We start from the raw sequence: 17896 nt of genomic DNA, 5'->3' as shown, positions 1-17896 counted from the left end.
TACTATTATTATTTACTGCTTAGTTACACCATGCTATGAATTGTACTGAGTGCTTTTCTTATATTATCTTATTAAATCATCATGAAGACCCACCTAATAATATACTTCTAGAGAGAGAAATTATGATGATTCTATCTTATAAATAAAGAGGGTGGAGCTCAAATAGGTCAAGTATTATAACTTGTCCAAGTTCATTTGACTATTAAGTGACAGACCCACTACCTGAACCTCCTTCTCTGACTCGCAAGTACCCTATCTGTCAGATCTCCCTCTAATGTACACGTGTACTCTATCTCCTGTTTCCTACCACCCACCTTCAACCTTCTTTACCCTGACAAACTTGTTTGGGATATAAAGCTGAAACAGAAAGCCATCATCTCTAGTTCTAGGAATTATTTCTTCATTCTTTCATTTACTCAGAAAATTTGTGTAGAGGGAACAGTATGAACTGCCATTATTACCATGATTAAAAAGACAAAGGAAAAAATAAATATAATCTTTGCTACATAAACTTACCTACAGCCACCATATATCCCAGATATTTTAGCGGACATAGCTAGTTTTAAATATTAGGCCACTTACTTCTATTTGGAGTGCAGAAAATGTAGTTCTCCTCAAAGACAGGTGGAAGCAAACTTCGGCTCTCAGGCTTCCTATCTCTGGACAAATTTAAAAAGCTGAGCAAAAGAATAAACAACCTCTATCAATAACCAAAAAGTCCCTTTTAAATCACCATAAACATAATGATGACAATTACAATAACCCAATATGAACAAAAAACAAAAAACAAAAGACAAATGAGATTCACACCAAAGTAAACCTCAATATCTAACAGACAATTGTGACAGTATGGGAACCACTGTTTACTGAGCATCTTCTATGTGCCAATGCATCATATAAACTCTCACTTAATAAACGTTCCCTTTTTCCCAGGTGAAAAAACTCATGCTCAAAAAAATGATTTAAATTATCCAACCAGTCTAGTACACAACAGAGCCAATATTTGGACATAATTTGATGCAAAGGGCTGTTGTCATTCCACTGAATCGATTTTAAGTCCTAATCCAATTTCTATGTCTAGGCAGCATGTAGGTTGCAAAGCAAGGTCTTTGAACAAAGAATCAAGTCTGCCCTGGCAGATACCAGTCTCCAATCGGAAAAGAGGCAGAAGACAGATTTTGGTCTTGAAGAGGGGAGGTTCCTTTCTATTAATATGAGCTAATGTCCGCAAAGTACTTTACAGTTTGTGAGATCGTTTCCTGATTTGATGCAACAGTCTTGTGAAATGATGGATTAGTCCATTAGCACAGTGGTTAGTATCCCCAGATTCCAACTCCTCAGAAAGAATAGAAGAATTCAGAGACAGAAAGATCCCTCCCTCAAAACTGGTTCAAAAAAACGTAGGATTTGCCAATAATTCTACCTTTTTTTCTGATTTACAAAGCTCCTTTTGAAGTACTGGGACAGTTACATTTGAAAATCATCGGACGGGTGTGGGTGCAGAGAGAGTGAGCCTCCTTCTCCACACAGACAGAACGCAGTCATTTGGGGAACCATGGCCGTCCATTTCATCCTATTCAAAACAGTGAAAAGAGTCAAATTACAGCAAGAAAGAGTACAGATGTTTCTGGCTCTGACTCCATTTTATTTCTGTCCATTAGCCAAAAAAAAAAAAAAAAAATGTAAATTCAAGAACATAAAGGACCCTGACTGTTAGAAAAAGAAGATACTACCTACTTTTCCTTCCTGGACACACTGCAATAGGCATATTTTATGGTGGTTACATTTAAGTAATTAATTCATAACATGACAGAGGCAGCATGTAAACAGACTTACAGCTTATTTTTAATAAGTGCTAATACATTTATGTCCTTCTTGACAGACTCCCCTTCTATAAACATTTGGCTTCCCAGATTACATCCATGAAAATTAATGATCTGTCACTAGGCTTGCCTATGTCTTAATGAAGTAGTTACTCAGAGTGATTGAAGTCAGGTGTGAGAAACCTGCTTCTCCTGTGGATGATAAAGCACTTTCCTCATTCTTTGCACAAATTTAATTAGGTGAAAACCAAAAAAAAAATTAATTACTGCCACAAAAGTACAATGATTTTGTACTTTTGTAATGGGGTATAGAGCGGGGGTCCCAGGAAACTGCAGAGCGTATTCCCCACAAACCTGGACTGGGGGAAGGGGGAAGTGGTCGATACTTTGCATAACAACGGCAAGGTGATGGCTGTGCTGCTGCCCTGGGCAAAAGGTGTAAGTGGATTTCAGAGAGTATAGTGATTCCTGACATAGCCAGGGGAGGTAGATGCCACCCCAGATGCCCCTGTGTCCTGGGGAACTCTTGCCCTGACTAAAGATGACAGCCAAAAGAAGGTAAAAGCTATGGGGGAACTGGCAAAAGTAGCACATCATAGGAGGGACTAGATATGAAGTCACATAGGAAGTTCTAGGCCAAGCATTTAAAATAAGGGCATCTGAAAGAGAAAGGTTTTTTCTGCCAGGCAGCCTAGGGTAGTAAGGAGGAAGATGCCATGCAGTCTGTAGTAAGGTAGCAGCCATGCATGCTGGGGGAAGGGGTGTAAGGAGAGAGCTGACGCGGAACTGAGCAGCAGCCTGCCTAACCAAGCACGGATTTGTTGGGGGCGCTTGGAACTGAACTGGGACTGTTGAGCTGCAGACTTCTGCTTCTATGAAGGACGTATGGAGAAGTCATTCTCTTGAGACGTATGCCTCCCTGGACTCCACCATGATCCAGTGTAACACAGCTCATGTTTCCCTGAACCACTACATGGAAGCTGAGAATGATGTACCCCAGATCCTGAAGAAGACGGCTGCTGCGAGAGGATGGTGACTCTGAAACCCACAAGTGCATATTCCAGAGGGGATGGAGACCTGTTTGTGCTGCCAGCCTAAGAACAGATAAGGATGTGGGGAACTTCTGGGCATGGTTTGGCTTATAGCCTGGTGGGGAGCAAGGGAAGTTCTGGGTCTCCTGAGAGAACAGGGCTCTGAGCAGGAGGGCTCTCAGCCCCCTCTCCCCGACCCTGAGGCTGGAATCCTGTAAATAAAAACCAGTTTCCTTCAACACTAATTGTTGGGTCATACATCAAGGCACCACACGGACAAGACCCAGTTTGCTCAGTCTGTTACAGTTTTAACAAGCAAACAGAGATTTTGTTGATGTTAGAAAGATTTTCTGCACAGAAAAGGCAATAAACAGAAGTCACTTTGAAAATTCAAATGTGTTTGTAAATTCCTAGCTTTGTGAAAAGAAAAATGCATGATTCATAAAAGTAAATGTTTTTATTGAGCAACTCACAGGATGAAGTGCTACGGAAAAGAAAATAAGAGTAGGGGGTGGTGGAGAGTAACTGCGTGTGGAAGAACACTGGCTAAATTAGTGGGGGATCTCCTCCAAGGAGATGGCTCACAAGTTGAAGTCTGCATGTCACTGAAGCCAGCCAGGAAGAGGTCTGCAGGAAGAATGGTACAAGGGGAGTAACCCCCAGCACAGAGACCCGGGGACAGGGAAAAATATGTCCCCCTGGGCAGAATTTCTTAACTTTAACATTAGAAGTATTTGGGGCTGTACAATTCTTTGTTACTGGGTGTCATTCCACGCACTGTAGGATGTCTAGCAGTATCCCTGGCCTCTACCCACTAAATGCCAGTAGTACCTCACTCCAGGGCAGTTGTGACAGCCCCCATGCCTCCAGACATTGGCCGATATTCCCTGGGGAGAGAGACATCTCCCATGGTTGAGAATCACAGTGCTAAAGGAAAAGACCTAGGCTATGGGGCTGGAGCAAGGGGAAGAATTAAATCTACAGCAAAGAAGTTAAATTAAGCCAGAATTAAGTCATCCATGCAACCCCACCTCAAGCCACAGGCCCTCAGACACCCTTGCTGCCTGGCATACTGCAGGGCCTCATGTTGAATTCACAGTGGAGAAAATTGTAGTCCGACAAAACCAGGGACCTCCTCTATCTCGGGGAACCAGGGAACACCCCAGGTGTTGGGTGCCCCACTGCCTGTGTCTGTCCTCCACATGCTCATAGCCTCGTGTATTCCCTCCGTCACCCAAACCACGTCACTGGGCTGCCCACAGCCAGTGTCCAATAGCTTTGCCTTCCATAGTCCATTTACGCAGATGCCTTGGTTACTTTGCAGAAGAGAAAAAATGTATCACCTCAGAAACCAAGAGAGGTGAATGCACCAAGAGTTTAGCAATAATGGCATGAGGGTAGACATTACAGAAGGTACCTTCTTGAGAAAGAAATAAGCCATGTGCAAATAAGGAATCTGGAATTTGATGCATGTTTTTATAAATGTTTTCTCATCTATTTTGTTTATCTATAAAATAGGATCACTTTTATTAAATACCTGTTCAGTTACCAGATAAGTCTGGGAGAAGATGGGTTGGAACAGCATGCCCCTAAATAAGCCATTAAAATTCACAGACACATGGGTGAAAGTGGGGAGAGAAGTACAATGTGGGAGTGCAGCAATGGATTCTTCTAAAAAAGTTAGCTTTGCTCCAGGATAAATTACTAATACATAATTACAGAACATGTTGAGTAGGAACAAGAAGAAGTCTCATCTTTTCTCCGAGCCCCAAAACCAGATGATGCTCCAAAGCTTGTGCCCTCAAAAAATATCATTCCAGTCCTCTTTATGAGAGGGCAGGAAATTAATAAATACACCTTCAATTTAAAGGAAGTTTATAAATAGTGCTGCTCGCACTTATTTACATTCTTCTATGTCATATCTCCTAAAAGGCAAAATTTTGTAGGAGAATTTATGAAGAAGGGTGAATGCAAATGCAATTATTTTACCCTGGATAGGAGAAAGCTGGTGGTCTTCTTATGTTTAACCTAACACTTTGCTAGCATTGTTATGTGCCATAAAGTTATGAGAATCTTCCTCATACTGATGCATTAGGTTTCATAATAATACCATGAGGCAGGTGTTATTATTTCCCCCACTTTAAAAATGAGAAACATAGGCACAGAGAGATCAAGTGACCTCAACAAAGTTGCACAGCTACTAAGTAAAGGAGGCAAGATTTGAGTCCAAGCAGGGTCTAAGAAGCAACCACTCATGCTGCTTCTCATGGACTATTCAGAAGGAACATGAGGGCTGTTTATTTGGATAGAATCAAGAAACCCATTTCTCCTAAGAATCAAAGGCTTAACACAGAGAAACTAAGATTTTAGGGTAAACACAGAGGAAAAAAAAAACCTGGCTCTTTGGGTTTAGAGACACTACACAAGCTTATTTCCATGACTAGGGATCCCAGTTTCTAAAAATTAAAAAATAATAATAATAATAATAGTTTCTAATCATCAACTGCCAGTTTATGACCAGAAATAGGAGCCTGATGGGGGAGACGGCATGATCCCACGGGAGACTTTCCACGCACTGGTTCGCTTCCTGACAGATCCACGATCCACCTCACAGAATCTGACATCAAATAGGTGGGGCTTTGCGTTCCAGGGGTCTCTCTGAGTTCTGTTTCCCTACCCACTTCAATCTCGAGGTTTAGACTTGTCTGTATCTTTTCATTTTCTGCAGTCTTTGAAATACAACAAAGGGATGTGGTACATTCTGTGGCAAGCACCTGAATACTGTAATTCTAAGTATGAGAGGCATCAAATAACAAAATTCATGGTTCCATCCCTGACACAAGGATATTCCTAATAAAATGAAATATTAGGGGCTTCTTGTGGGCAACACTGATGCCACTGTAGACACTGAAAGAAAGAATCTTATCGGGACAGAATTTGAGCCAAACAGCATACATGACTGAAAGATGGCGGAGCTAGACACGCATTTCTTTTGTCAGGTCTCATCATAAAAGGATAATCTGACTTCCCAAACCACCAACACATTTTAATACTCATAGATTGTAACAGTGTGAAAATCTTTGTGTTTTTCCTCAGTACCAAGCTGAACCAATCATAATGCAATTGCAGTAACTATATAAGTGATTCTTTAATAATTCAGAAAAGAAACGGCTCCAGTTTATAGGCAACAAAGCTATAAGGGAGGGTGGCTGGCAGGCAGACAGTGGAAGAAAGTCACAATCCGTGTGTGAACGGAGATGGTTCGGGCTGGGCTCCAAAGCCCAGGAGGGGTCCAAGACAAACTTCATTATCCTATCAACAAATACTCAGCATATTGCTACTTTGTTCTAGGAACTGTGCTACCTGTTGCAGTATCTCAGTTAATCCTCTTAATGATCAGGTGAAATAAACATCGCTAGCCTTTTTAATTTTAAGTAGATTAGGACCTAAATCTCAGAGAAATTAAGTATCATGCCCAGGCCACCTGCCTCATTTGGAACGCACCTGCAGATCTGACTGTGCCCCAAGTCGGAGCTCAATAAATGGTGGCTTTGGGATATTAATCATGATTATGTGTTTCCATCTCAGTATTCTAGCCCAGCACATAGCTCTCAATAAAGACTGTTGACTCAGTGAGCCAAATAAGTCAACTAGACCACAAATACATTCACATTAGGCACAAAATAAAATAGAGGTAAACCTGTGGAACAAAGGGAGACAACATGTGGCTCCTTCTACCTGGAACGTCCTTCCTTCCTTCTTCATCTAAGAAACTCATGCTTATCTTGAAATCTCAGAGACAGTCTACTTTCCCAAGGTCCTGCTCTCCCTGACTAGATCAGATTCCCTGGCTATACTCTCTTGTAGCCCAGGAACCTCTCCTACATAGAACTTACTACAGTCAAGGTTTATATTTGATTGTGTGACTATGTGTTTGACATTTCTGCCCCCATGAGACTGCATCCCCCACCTAGTGGCAGAGATCACATTGGGTTTGGGACACCACTGTGTCTCCATTGCCTGGACAGGTGAAGCAAGCACTGGTAAATATTAACTGAATAGGAGAACAAAAGGTTCAGTTGCTAGAATGGCAGTCAACAAGCAGAACACTGACTCCTAGAGGCCACGTCCAACCCTCAGATGCTACTTTTCCAACACACTTGGCTGTGCAGGCGTAACACTAGAGGTTCCCTTCTCATGGACACAAAAAGATCTTGTCAGTGCTACACGCCAGCTTCACCTCGTGTCTCCTTTCACTTTGAGCCTCATTTCTTAGATGAGCAAATATTGCCCTGCCATAAAAGGCATGATTAAAAGGCAAGCCAGGCTGTCCAAGAGTTGCTGGAACACATCCTAACAAATGCAATGACAGCATTCCACATGTTAATTACCTGCCATTCACAGGGCGCCATTTCTAGGAGCACTTGGAACAATGCAAAGAGAACCTGCTGAGACCGACTGCACGTGCTCTCACAGAACACACTGGACAGGTACACTTAAACTTCAGCCTTTCCCCAGCTGGAAGTAAAGTGGATCAGATCAAGGTATTGGGAGGAAAAGTGTTTCTGGAGTCAAGCTGCTCACAACAGCCCTGAATGGAAGAAATTGTTTTACTGTTGAATCTATCACCAGCTTATTACTGTTAAACAAAGCGGGCAAAGCTCCCAGCGACCAGTCTCAATTTTGATTTTAAACAAGAGCCTCTGCTTTCCCCAAGAACATGATATCAACCCTTTGATTGCAATTTATCCTGTTCCTTCATACCAGGTGTTCTTTCAGCATCTCCCTATATAGCCAAGAAGCAAGGAACATGTAGAAAGTAGAAACAGGCTGCAGGGAAAGCTCTCTGCTATATCATTTGTCACATCACTTGATATTTTCATGAGCTTTCTGTCTCCTTTCCATTCTTGACTAAACTTCCTTAACACATTGTACCCTTGCCCACCCCAACTAGACACTGTTTCCCAGACCCAAAGACCCAACTGCATTTCACCCACTGGAACACAACCACCTGGGATACCAAATGGCTGTCCACTTACCCATCTCTCATGCCTGCATCTACAGGTACCGAGTGGTCTTTGCCAGAGGGCCAGGTCTGGCTTTGAGCCTCAGATTCAAATCCTGACTGTGTCACTTATTTGGGCATCTGCAAACTTTTTCTATAAAGACTAGACAGTAAATATTTTCAGCTTTGCAGGCCATCAGGGCTCTGCCACACTCTTGGACTCTGCAGTTGTAGCACAGGAGCAACCAAAGACTGTATGTAAATGAGTAAGTGTGGTTGTACTCCAATAAAACTTTATCCATAAATCTTTGAATTTCATGTAATTTTCATACGTCACAAAATGTTATTTTGGGGGGATTGTTTTCCAACAATTGGAAAAGTTAAAAATAAAAAACCACTCTTAGTTCTTGAGACATATTTACCGGACTATAGCTTGATGACTCCTACACTTATCAAGGGAGTGACCTTGGGCGTATAATTACTCCTCTCTGGGACCCAGTTTTATCATCTGTAAAGTGACAGCATCTATCTCAGAGTTTCTAAAAAGATTATATCTGTTAATTCGTTACAAGCACTTAGAACACTACCTGGCACATAACATGTGCTCAGTGTTGCTATTGTTGCTATTATGTTATATTTCCTAATAAATAATTTTAAAAATATATTTGAGCCCATAGCCTGCTACCTCCCCATATACAATCACTCAAGTGCTGACTGGTTGATTACTCCTCAACATCCAGTTCCCTTTCATCATTCCCGATGCTAATTAATGCCTTAACTTAGGATCCTGTCATAACTCCCCAGGATTAACACAGAAGTCTTTTTGTTGGTTCCCATGCCTCCATTTTCCCTTTTTAATTCATCCTGTCCACCTTGGCCATTAGAATGATCATTCTAAAACTTAAGAAGTCAACCATCAGTGTTGACAGTGACAGTGACAGCTGGTGTTTGGCCAGGGAACAGCTATCACAGTCCGAGTCCCCTGTGACCACCGCAGCCCGTGCTGCCCTATCTTTCACTTAGGGGGAATCACAGAATCTGACCCTTCCAGCATAGCACTGACTAGAATGTCCATGATTAAGCTCCCTGAGCCACAGCAAAACAGATGGAAGCCTCTCTCCTTCCAGGTTGATTTTTATTGCTATTATGGTATAATTCGGTCTCATTCCACATCATTATATTTGATAACTGTCATAAACCTGAAATCACTGAAGCCTGATCTCAGCACAAAAGTCATTCCCTGATCTGATTCATGCCAGGCTCGATGAACAAACTCTTGTCAACTTCCCTTTCCGCATGCACGTAACTTTCTGGTCATTCTTGCCGAAAACTCTAGGCAGGTGCTCAGCTGGTCTCCGGCTCAGGAAAAATGCTGTGTCTCTGGCTCTCTTTCTAAGGGAAGACCACAGCAGAACAAGATTTTCTGTATCCTGAACTCAAATCTGGTGTTCTGAAGTTCAGAAGAAAATTTAAATACTTATAAGGCACTTGCCCTGAATCTTAGAAGGAACGTGTTTTTATCCTTAGATTGTTATTATTTAAAAAAAAAAAAAAGTGAATAGGCCCTAGCCAGATAGCTCACTTAGCGCGTCAACTCAATACACCAAGGTTGTGGGTTCAATCTCCAGTCACAGCACATACAAAAAGCAACCAATGAGTGCATCAGTAAGTGAAACAACAAATCAGTGTTTCTCTGTCTCTCTCTCTTCCTCTCTTTTAATTAACTAATTAATTAGTTTTAAAAGATAAAAAATAAAATCCAGTGAATAGCTTGGTAATTTCAAGTCCAGTGTTACAAAGGTTGCAGTCTGGGGTTTAAGCCCCCACACCCAAGGCCCTGTCAGCAAAATCCCGGAGAAAAGCTCCATACCTCAGTGCAGAACACACCCCTCTCCCCCTTCAGCCCCACTGAAAAGTAACCCCAGGGGGAGGGGCATTGTAGTAAATATTTTCATATGGTCAGAATTAATGTCTGTTGCTTATAGAAAGATAATGTATGTGACATTACCAGGCACTTGTAAAATATCCGATAAATGTTCTTTCCTCCTTGTAAATCTTATCTTCTTACAGAAAGTCACTTAGGTGGGGATCCATGGGAACATAAGGCCAGTCCTTCAGGACCCCAACTGACCTGGAAACAACTTCGTTTTGCCTTACGAGAACTCCAACGAGTTGTCATGAGGCTCTGCTGGCCCTCTTATCAAAATATGAAACTATGTTTAGAAAAAAACTTCAGGTGTCAGTGTCACTATGTGAAATGCACCTATGTATATTAAGACATTTATTTGAATTTAAAAATAAAGTTAAGCTTTTTCCTCACAGAAAAACACTTTAAATAATAACTAAAATTTTGGAGATAGCTAAAAATAGGGACTGTGAAGTGCAAGGGATCTGCGTTTAAATCCTGGTCCCAAATCTCCTGGGTATCAGTTTCCTCATTCCTAAAATGGGAATAATATTTGAACCTCTCTCAAAGGATTGTGGAAGCAAAATAAGGCCAGCAAATGCTTACCACAGTGCTCAATACAGGATGATATTATGCATAATAAATCAGGGACATACTTCCCCCCGCCCCCAAAAAAAGACTAAGAACATAGACTCAAGCCAGACTCTGAAACCAAATTCCAATCCTGGCACTTCCTCTGTCATCTTTGGGCAAATTACTTATCTGTGCCTTGGTTTCCTTCACTGTAAAACTGAGGCTGTACCTACCACATAGTGTTGTGAGTGAATAATTGAAGTAATTCAAGCAGAGGACTTAAAACAGGGCCTGGGGCTTAATAAATGATATGTGCTACCAGTCACTCTAAATTCACGTCTCCAACCTACCTGCCTTGGCTGCCACCACTGACAGGGAATCACAAGGCAAGGGTCCTGAATACCCCTGCTGTCTTGGTGATTTAAGGACACATTAAGCACATACCATGATTAGAGATGCTTACTGGGTAAAACATGACTTTGAGCCACTTAGAGTGGAAAGACCATGTGTGTGAGAATCTAGAAATCTTGGTTCCCATCTATTCAACTGTTATGAACTACATGGCAGTCTGCTTCACCTGAAAAAGGACAATTATATGTGGTAGATATTCTGGGGCTCTCTAAGATCTCTTCCTCAGGCTCATACCTCCATCCTCCACCTCCTGGAAGTGTTGATTACCATCTGCTCAAAGCTGCAACCCTCTTTGCAAATTGCCCCCAGCCACAGGGAACTGCCCCAGCCAGGAAACATGTTCTCTCCCAGGATCCTGTCCTGTCCCAATGGCTGGCTTTGGTTTGGGTACAGAAGCCCCACTTTTTGCCTTACTTTGGGATAACTGAATGGACATCCCAGCTCCGGGACTCCCCTTATGATAGGTGGAGGGGCCTCCGATGCAATTCCACTGTGGGATAGCTCCTTCTTCTACCCAGTCCTGCCTTCTCATTTCCTGACAGGTGACCTCTGAAGAGCACTCCCTGGTAAACTTCCTGCATGCAACTTCCCACCTCAGAGTCTGTTTTCAGACACTGAGTCCAATGTCAGACACTACACTAAAAAAACCAAACACATATTTTTGTTGAGCACCAACATATACAGGGCATGCCCTCAGTTCTGGAGACACATAAAATAGGATAAATATGGAAACTGCTCTCAAAGAACTAGAGCCTAGTAGGAACCAGAGTTCAAACAACTCAGTATATAACCAACGCATGTCCCAAATGTTGCAAAGTGGAAACGTGCACGTTATGGGAGTATACACTGGAGACTTGAAGCAGGGAGGCCATGGCGTAGGAAGAAGGAACGGAGAGGGTGGTAACTCAAGGAAGCTTACTTGGAAGTGATTTTTTTACCTGACCACTGAAAAGATTAGTATTTACATGAATTAGGAATCTCCTCCAAAAACTAAAATGTTATTGGTTTCTGCCAACAAAACCTCAAGCCTCTCCCCAGACCTCCTGGACAAAGGAAGTCAGATGCCATGCCGGGAAGTAGGGCTGCCTAATTCTGGGGCTGCTTATTAGAAAGTCTATTTGCATACAGATTTGGGGCATATTCTCTACTACTCGACCTTAGCTATAATAAAGTTATATCTTGGGTTCTGTCTGCCTTATATCTTTGTCTTATATCTCAACTAGAGCGCCTTACACCCCCACAGTTATAACATCCAAATCCTGGCTAGATTTTGAGGTGAGAATTATGACATGGTCAAGACACTGGAATTCAGTGTGGGCTGTCACACTGCATTTCAGATAAGGTCATAACATGACAATACAAGGCTTGACAAGTCTCTGGAGGTTCAGTTGTCATAAATATGGAGGTAGAACCCATATTTATAGAACCCATATTTATGACAGGTTAGTATTACCTGCTCGACTTTGTGCCCCTTTGAAAAACCATTGAAAACTCATAGGGTATTCAGAGTAAAGGGCAAAGGGTAGGAGGAAGTTGAGGGAAAAAAACATTAAAATAGTAGTCCCTTCTTATCAGTGGTTTTGCTTTCCACAGTTTCAATTACCTGCAGTCAACCTCAATCCAAAAATAATAAATGAAAAATTGCAGTAATAAACAATTCATAAGCTTTACATAGCACGTCCTTCTGAGTGAGGTGATAAAATCTCACAGCATCCTGCCCATCCCACCCAGGACATGAATTACCCCTTTATCTAGTCTCCACACTGTAGACACTCCCACCCCTCAGTCACAGAGAGAGACAGAGACAGACAAATCACATTCACATAACTTTTATTACAGTGTATTGTTATTATTACTTATTGTTGTTCATCTCTTTCTGCACCCAATTATGAATTAAACTTTACCACAGGTATATGGGATCCAGAACTACCCTCAGTTTCAGAATGTATCCCCCATGGGTAAGGGGGACACTGTAACCTTCAGTTAAGCTGGGTGCTCCAAACCCCACAGGACGGAGAAGACCAGCTGGCTCACTGGTTACGTGAGCACGTTTCTCTAGGAGGACTTCCCTTTCCGCAGAGCATACTAGTCCCTCCAGTCCTCACTTCTAGGCTCCACTGTACTCAGAATTGAAAGTGTTTCTCTGTGTTCCTGTTCTGATCATATACAAATTTAAGGTAAATCCCCACACATGAGTCTAACTTCCACATGCCCTCTGGGAGGATTGTGTCAATAATGAAAAAGAGGGTTTCAGTGGGTAGAAAGTACTTTTCTAGGTCTCAAGAAGTTAGCAAAAACAATCCAGGTCATCTGGGGGAAAAGGGAGTCCCTGTAAATCTGGGCTTCTCTGAAGTCAGGAATTCAAAGGCCTGACGGAGACTGTTTGGGGGAATATGAACCTGAGAGAGTATTTGGTAAGGTTTTTATTTTTGATGAATATTTTGTGTTTTCTCAGGTGGCTTTGTGCCTCAACCCCAGTATATCACAGCTTGGCTTCTTAGGGAACATGTGATCCCCACTGACATTCAATTCCACCTCCGAAATAGCCCTCAAGTCCACCCACTCCTCCCCATTCCTGTGGAGGCCAAGCTGCCCACAGAACTCTCCTGGCCTCAAGGAATGACATGCTAACCAGTCTCACTACATCCTCTCTGGTCCCTACCAGCTCAATCCCCACACACCAACCAAAGAAGTTACATATTTACTGAAAGGCTGTATATTGTAAAAGAGAGAATAGCCACCCCTGACACTATCATCTACATATTGGAGCTGCTAGGAGCTGGCCTAGCTCAAAAAACTAGGCCTGGGTAGTTTCCTATTGACTGTAACAATTTCACAAAACAACATCAGACAACATCCAATGGATCATGATGAATAAAGACAAAAATAAGACCTCTCCATAATCATGTCAAAACATGAGCATTGTCGAAACCCCAATAAAAATGCCCAAATATCCCCCTCTCCCCATCCTGGATAACGATGACTGCCGCGTCTTTACCAAGTACAACTCTAGCCTTACTCCACTCCTCTCTTAGAATATTATATACCGACCATAGAATTACCTCATACAAAGACAGCCTTCAAGTCTCCTAATGGCCTCAGTCCTGTCAGTCCTTTCCAAGTCCACGCATTACAGAGAAGGGATAGCGCGCATTCTCCACGGTTAGCTCCCTTGTTGCAATCGCCACTGAGCCCAACTTGTTGAAACACAGGTGTGCTCCTAGTGGTCTTTGGCTACAGAGCATTAACCACTTCTTAGCTCTAAAAGCACAGGGTTCCTCAGCCAGAACCACCTGGGTTCAAGTCCCAGCTCTGCCACTTACTCCCTAGGCCAAGTCAACCAACTTCTCTGTGCCTCAGCATGTTCACTCGTAAGAGGGATAATGTAATCATGTGTATCTCCATTAATTTTTGTGGGGGTTATAAGGTAAAACTTGTTAAGTCCATAACACAGTATTTAAAACACTCATCTGATCAAGTCCCTCCCATTTAAACTGAGAGCCAAAGTCACTGACACCTCTAATGGCCTTTGTAGTTTGACTGCCCCCATTTCTTTGGCCTCATGGTGCTTCAACTTTTTCCTCTGTAATATGGGGAAATAATAATATCAATATCAATAATATCATAAAAGAGGGTAAATTTTGGAATCTGTTGGCTGTGTCTTTGGAATACCTCTCACTACCAGCACTTAGTAGGCATACAATAAATTTATTTAACCGTACTCCTCTGGGCAAGTTATTATGAACTCTTTCAGGACCTCTGTTTTCTCAACTAGAAAATAGTGGGAATGGATAAGACCAGAGCATCTCAAACTGTGTTCTGTGGGATGTCTCATGTAGGTGCTTGGGGCCTACAGAATTTTATTTTAGTTTTGTAGATGCTGTGACTGACATAAGTCTGCTACTGTCATCACTGACCCCTGGGATTCATGTGGAAAACAGAACTTCAGCACAGTACCTCACACCAAGTAGAAAATCAGTCATTATGTGTTGAACATGAAGTCCTAAATTCAGTTTTTCTAGTTTGAAATATATTTCATTAAAAGGACCTCATGTATTAATGTTACACTAAAAAAGCATTATTAAAATTGAATTTATAAATTTATGCTATTAAAATATTAATTTAATCTTTTATATATTGGTAGTGCAAGTATTTTTGCAGGCAAAAAGTTCTGAAGCTATAAAAGTCACAGCTATAAACTTTTGTATAATTATAAAAGTCATCTCTAATCATCTTCTGATATGGGGTCCAGAGGTATTTGTATATGCCTTAGAAGATATTAAACACTTCAGAAGAAAGTCACTCAGTATCCTATATATTTTCAACAGGAATGTAGTTTACTACCTGAGAAGACTATTGCTGCTTTTTAAACATGTAAACTGTTTGCCTGGAGAGGTAGAAAAAATTTTTTCACTTTGGAAAAAATGCTACCACCCTGTACTGCCCATAGATGCCAAGACTCTCACCAACCCCAGAGCTGACAAGTGCGCCATGGCTGCTGGGAGCCTCCTGCACCTGCATGCAGTGACTCGCTGAGGACATTGCTTTTAGCTACATTCGCAACAAGCCCTTGAGTTGACTGCACTCTCTCCTGCCTAAATAATGCTATCAAGATATACTGAATCATTTTATTTTAGCAAGCAGAACTCCACTGGGGAAAAAAATTCAACAAGGCCCTGTTCAGTATCCATCTGATTATACTAGCTGAGACATTGCAACACCCTAATCATGAACTGTTTAAGAGCTAACTATGATAACAAATTAGATTGGAAGAAACTTTGATCATCACCTCCAAAACATGGCCTAATAAGCAGTCATTAAAGAGCTTCCAAGCCTCAGCAGTGATCTAAGCCACTCCTGTCATGTCATAAGGAAACAGGTCCAGAGGAAGGACACGGTTTCAACGGTCAACATAGTAAAAATACTAGACTACAACCTTAGTCTCCCAACCCTTCCTATTCTACTATATATGCTCAATGTACCTATTTTAATTAAGATCTGATTGCCTTGCAGTACATGGTCTAGTAGTGAGAATATTCCATTGCTAGGAACCTAGTGAAGAAATCATCTAAATGACCCTCCTGCTGAAAATAACCAAATGCTGGTAAATACTTTCAAATCTTGTTAAACACAAAGGCGATGGGATGAAAAATAAGGAGTACACTGAGGCCAAAACCTGAGTGAAGATAAGTAGAAGACTGAAGACAGCGTTTGCCTTTAGGACAACTATTAAATCTGCTGGAACTGACCATTGGCTTTCATGTTTCTGCCAAGTTCAGAGACACCTAAGGTCTCATGTTGAACCTGCCCCATAAAGCTAAGAAGCGAAAGGACTATACTTTCAGGAAATGGGTATATTTGAAAAATTGTGCTCTCCACCAGGGAGCTAAAGGAAGGTTGCCTTGCTGGAATCTTGATGAAAGAGAAAGAAAAAACAAACGCCCAGAATCTGTCACCCACAAGCCAGGCTTCATGTGAGCTCGCTGCCTGAATTCACACTACACGGGCAGCCCACAGAACCTCGAGCCAAGAACTTAGCTTAAATTGGTCCCATTCTGAGAGACAGGAGCATTTGGCACAAGCAAATAAAATTCGTTCTCAGGATAATCCACTTTCATCCCAGGCTTTGAAGAATCCCCACTGGCAATATCTCAAGAAATGTATTCTTAAAATAGATTCATTTTAAAATATACAAAAAAAATAAGAAGATACAGACTCACGAAGATTTCAGACTGAAATATCAGACACTGAAATAAAATATGCATTCATATCCATTTAAAGAGAAAAAATCACAAATATAAAGAAGAAATTATTTTTTAAATCATCAGTTTAAAAAAAAAACTAAACTAGAAATAAAGAAGGAGTAGGTAAGCATGTTCTACCTTATCTCTCCCTCTGAATGAAGCTGTAAAGCCTGGGCAGAATGCATGCGTCAGCTACCTACCTGCAGACTCTGAAAAGAAAACAGTGGCAGAAGAACCGGGGGACAAGGCCAGAATTTGAAGTACCACCAAACCAGTGGCGAGTTTACCGTTTCTCCCCACTTCTCCCCATTTTCTCCCAAATCGGGCACTGGTGCTGACAGAAAGCACCCCAGAAGAGGCAAAGGGTCACCTGACACTCAAAGTAAGAGAAATCGCCGTGGGTTTTCTCTTTTCTGCTCTCTGAGCCACGGCACCCAAACACTCACAAAGGCAGCTGCAACCACAGCACCATGAGGCACCCAGGAACCCAACGCTCTGAGGAGGGAGAGCCTTCTTCTCCAATCAGAGGATCTGTCATCCCAGTGGGCGGGGTGAATACACGTAGCTCTTTTCCTCTCTGTCCTTACCCTGCTTGGCCCCAGATATGGATGACAGTTGCCAAAAACTAGCAATAACCCAAATGTCCTTTGATGGGCAACAAACAAATGGCAGCACATGTTAGAATACTATACAGCAATAAAAAGAACTATTTCCCCGGCTAGTGTGGTTCAGTGGGTTGGGCATTGTCCTGTAAACCTAAAGGTCACTGGTTCGATTCCCAGTCAGGGGACATGCCTGGATTGTGGGCTAGGTCCCCAGTTGGGGGCATGGAAGAGGCAATTGATCAATGTTTGTCTTGCACATCAAAGTTTCTCATCCTCTCTTTCTCCCTTCCTTCCCCTCTCTCTAAAAATAAATAAAAATCTAAAAAAGAACAAACTATTCATAGTCTCAACAATATGGCTGACTCTCAAAGGCATCATACTGAGTGAAAGAAGCCAGTCTCAAAAAGTTTACATACTACATTTGATTCCATTTGTGCAGCATTCTGGAAAAGATAAAAGCACAGCAGACAACAGATCAGTTATTGCCGGGCCCTAGAGGTAAATGACCTACCAAGAGTTTTGCCTGATAAAGAACTTTCTGCTTACCAAAGCTACTGAGTGTACTCCACTGCTTCATGAGGTCTCTGTCGTTAGAGGCGTTTAAAGCCCCTGTTGGTAGTTATATATCAGAGACGTTATAGAAGGAGTTCATGCTATCAAGTTTGGACAGATGCCCTCTAAACAGTTCATTCCACCTCTAAGGGACTCTGAATAAAGTCTGGTTTGTAAACTATACAAGGCCACATCTAACATTAACTAAAATACAGTCCTTGCACTTTTGAGGTTGATGGCTCATGG

At 41.9% G+C, this 17896-nt stretch overlaps 1 protein-coding gene across 1 annotated transcript in view; it reads right to left on the bottom strand.

Moving 5' to 3' along the window:
• Positions 1-17896, bottom strand: part of LOC123479386 (serine/threonine-protein phosphatase 1 regulatory subunit 10-like) — a 533905-nt gene that overhangs the window by 171526 nt on the left and 344483 nt on the right. Inside the window, exons 7-8 of the mRNA XM_071222139.1 lie at positions 1424-1573; positions 583-677 (exon numbers count right to left, since the gene is read on the bottom strand). The gene's annotated coding sequence lies outside the window, so the exon portion shown is untranslated. The remainder of the gene's footprint in view (positions 1-582; positions 678-1423; positions 1574-17896) is intronic.

The sequence above is a fragment of the Desmodus rotundus genome, chromosome 8 (genome assembly GCF_022682495.2).
Source record: "Desmodus rotundus isolate HL8 chromosome 8, HLdesRot8A.1, whole genome shotgun sequence".
In the NCBI taxonomy this organism is placed as follows: domain Eukaryota; kingdom Metazoa; phylum Chordata; class Mammalia; order Chiroptera; family Phyllostomidae; genus Desmodus; species Desmodus rotundus.
The sequence above is the reverse complement of the archived record's forward strand: the minus strand, read 5'-3'. Positions and strand labels throughout refer to the sequence as shown.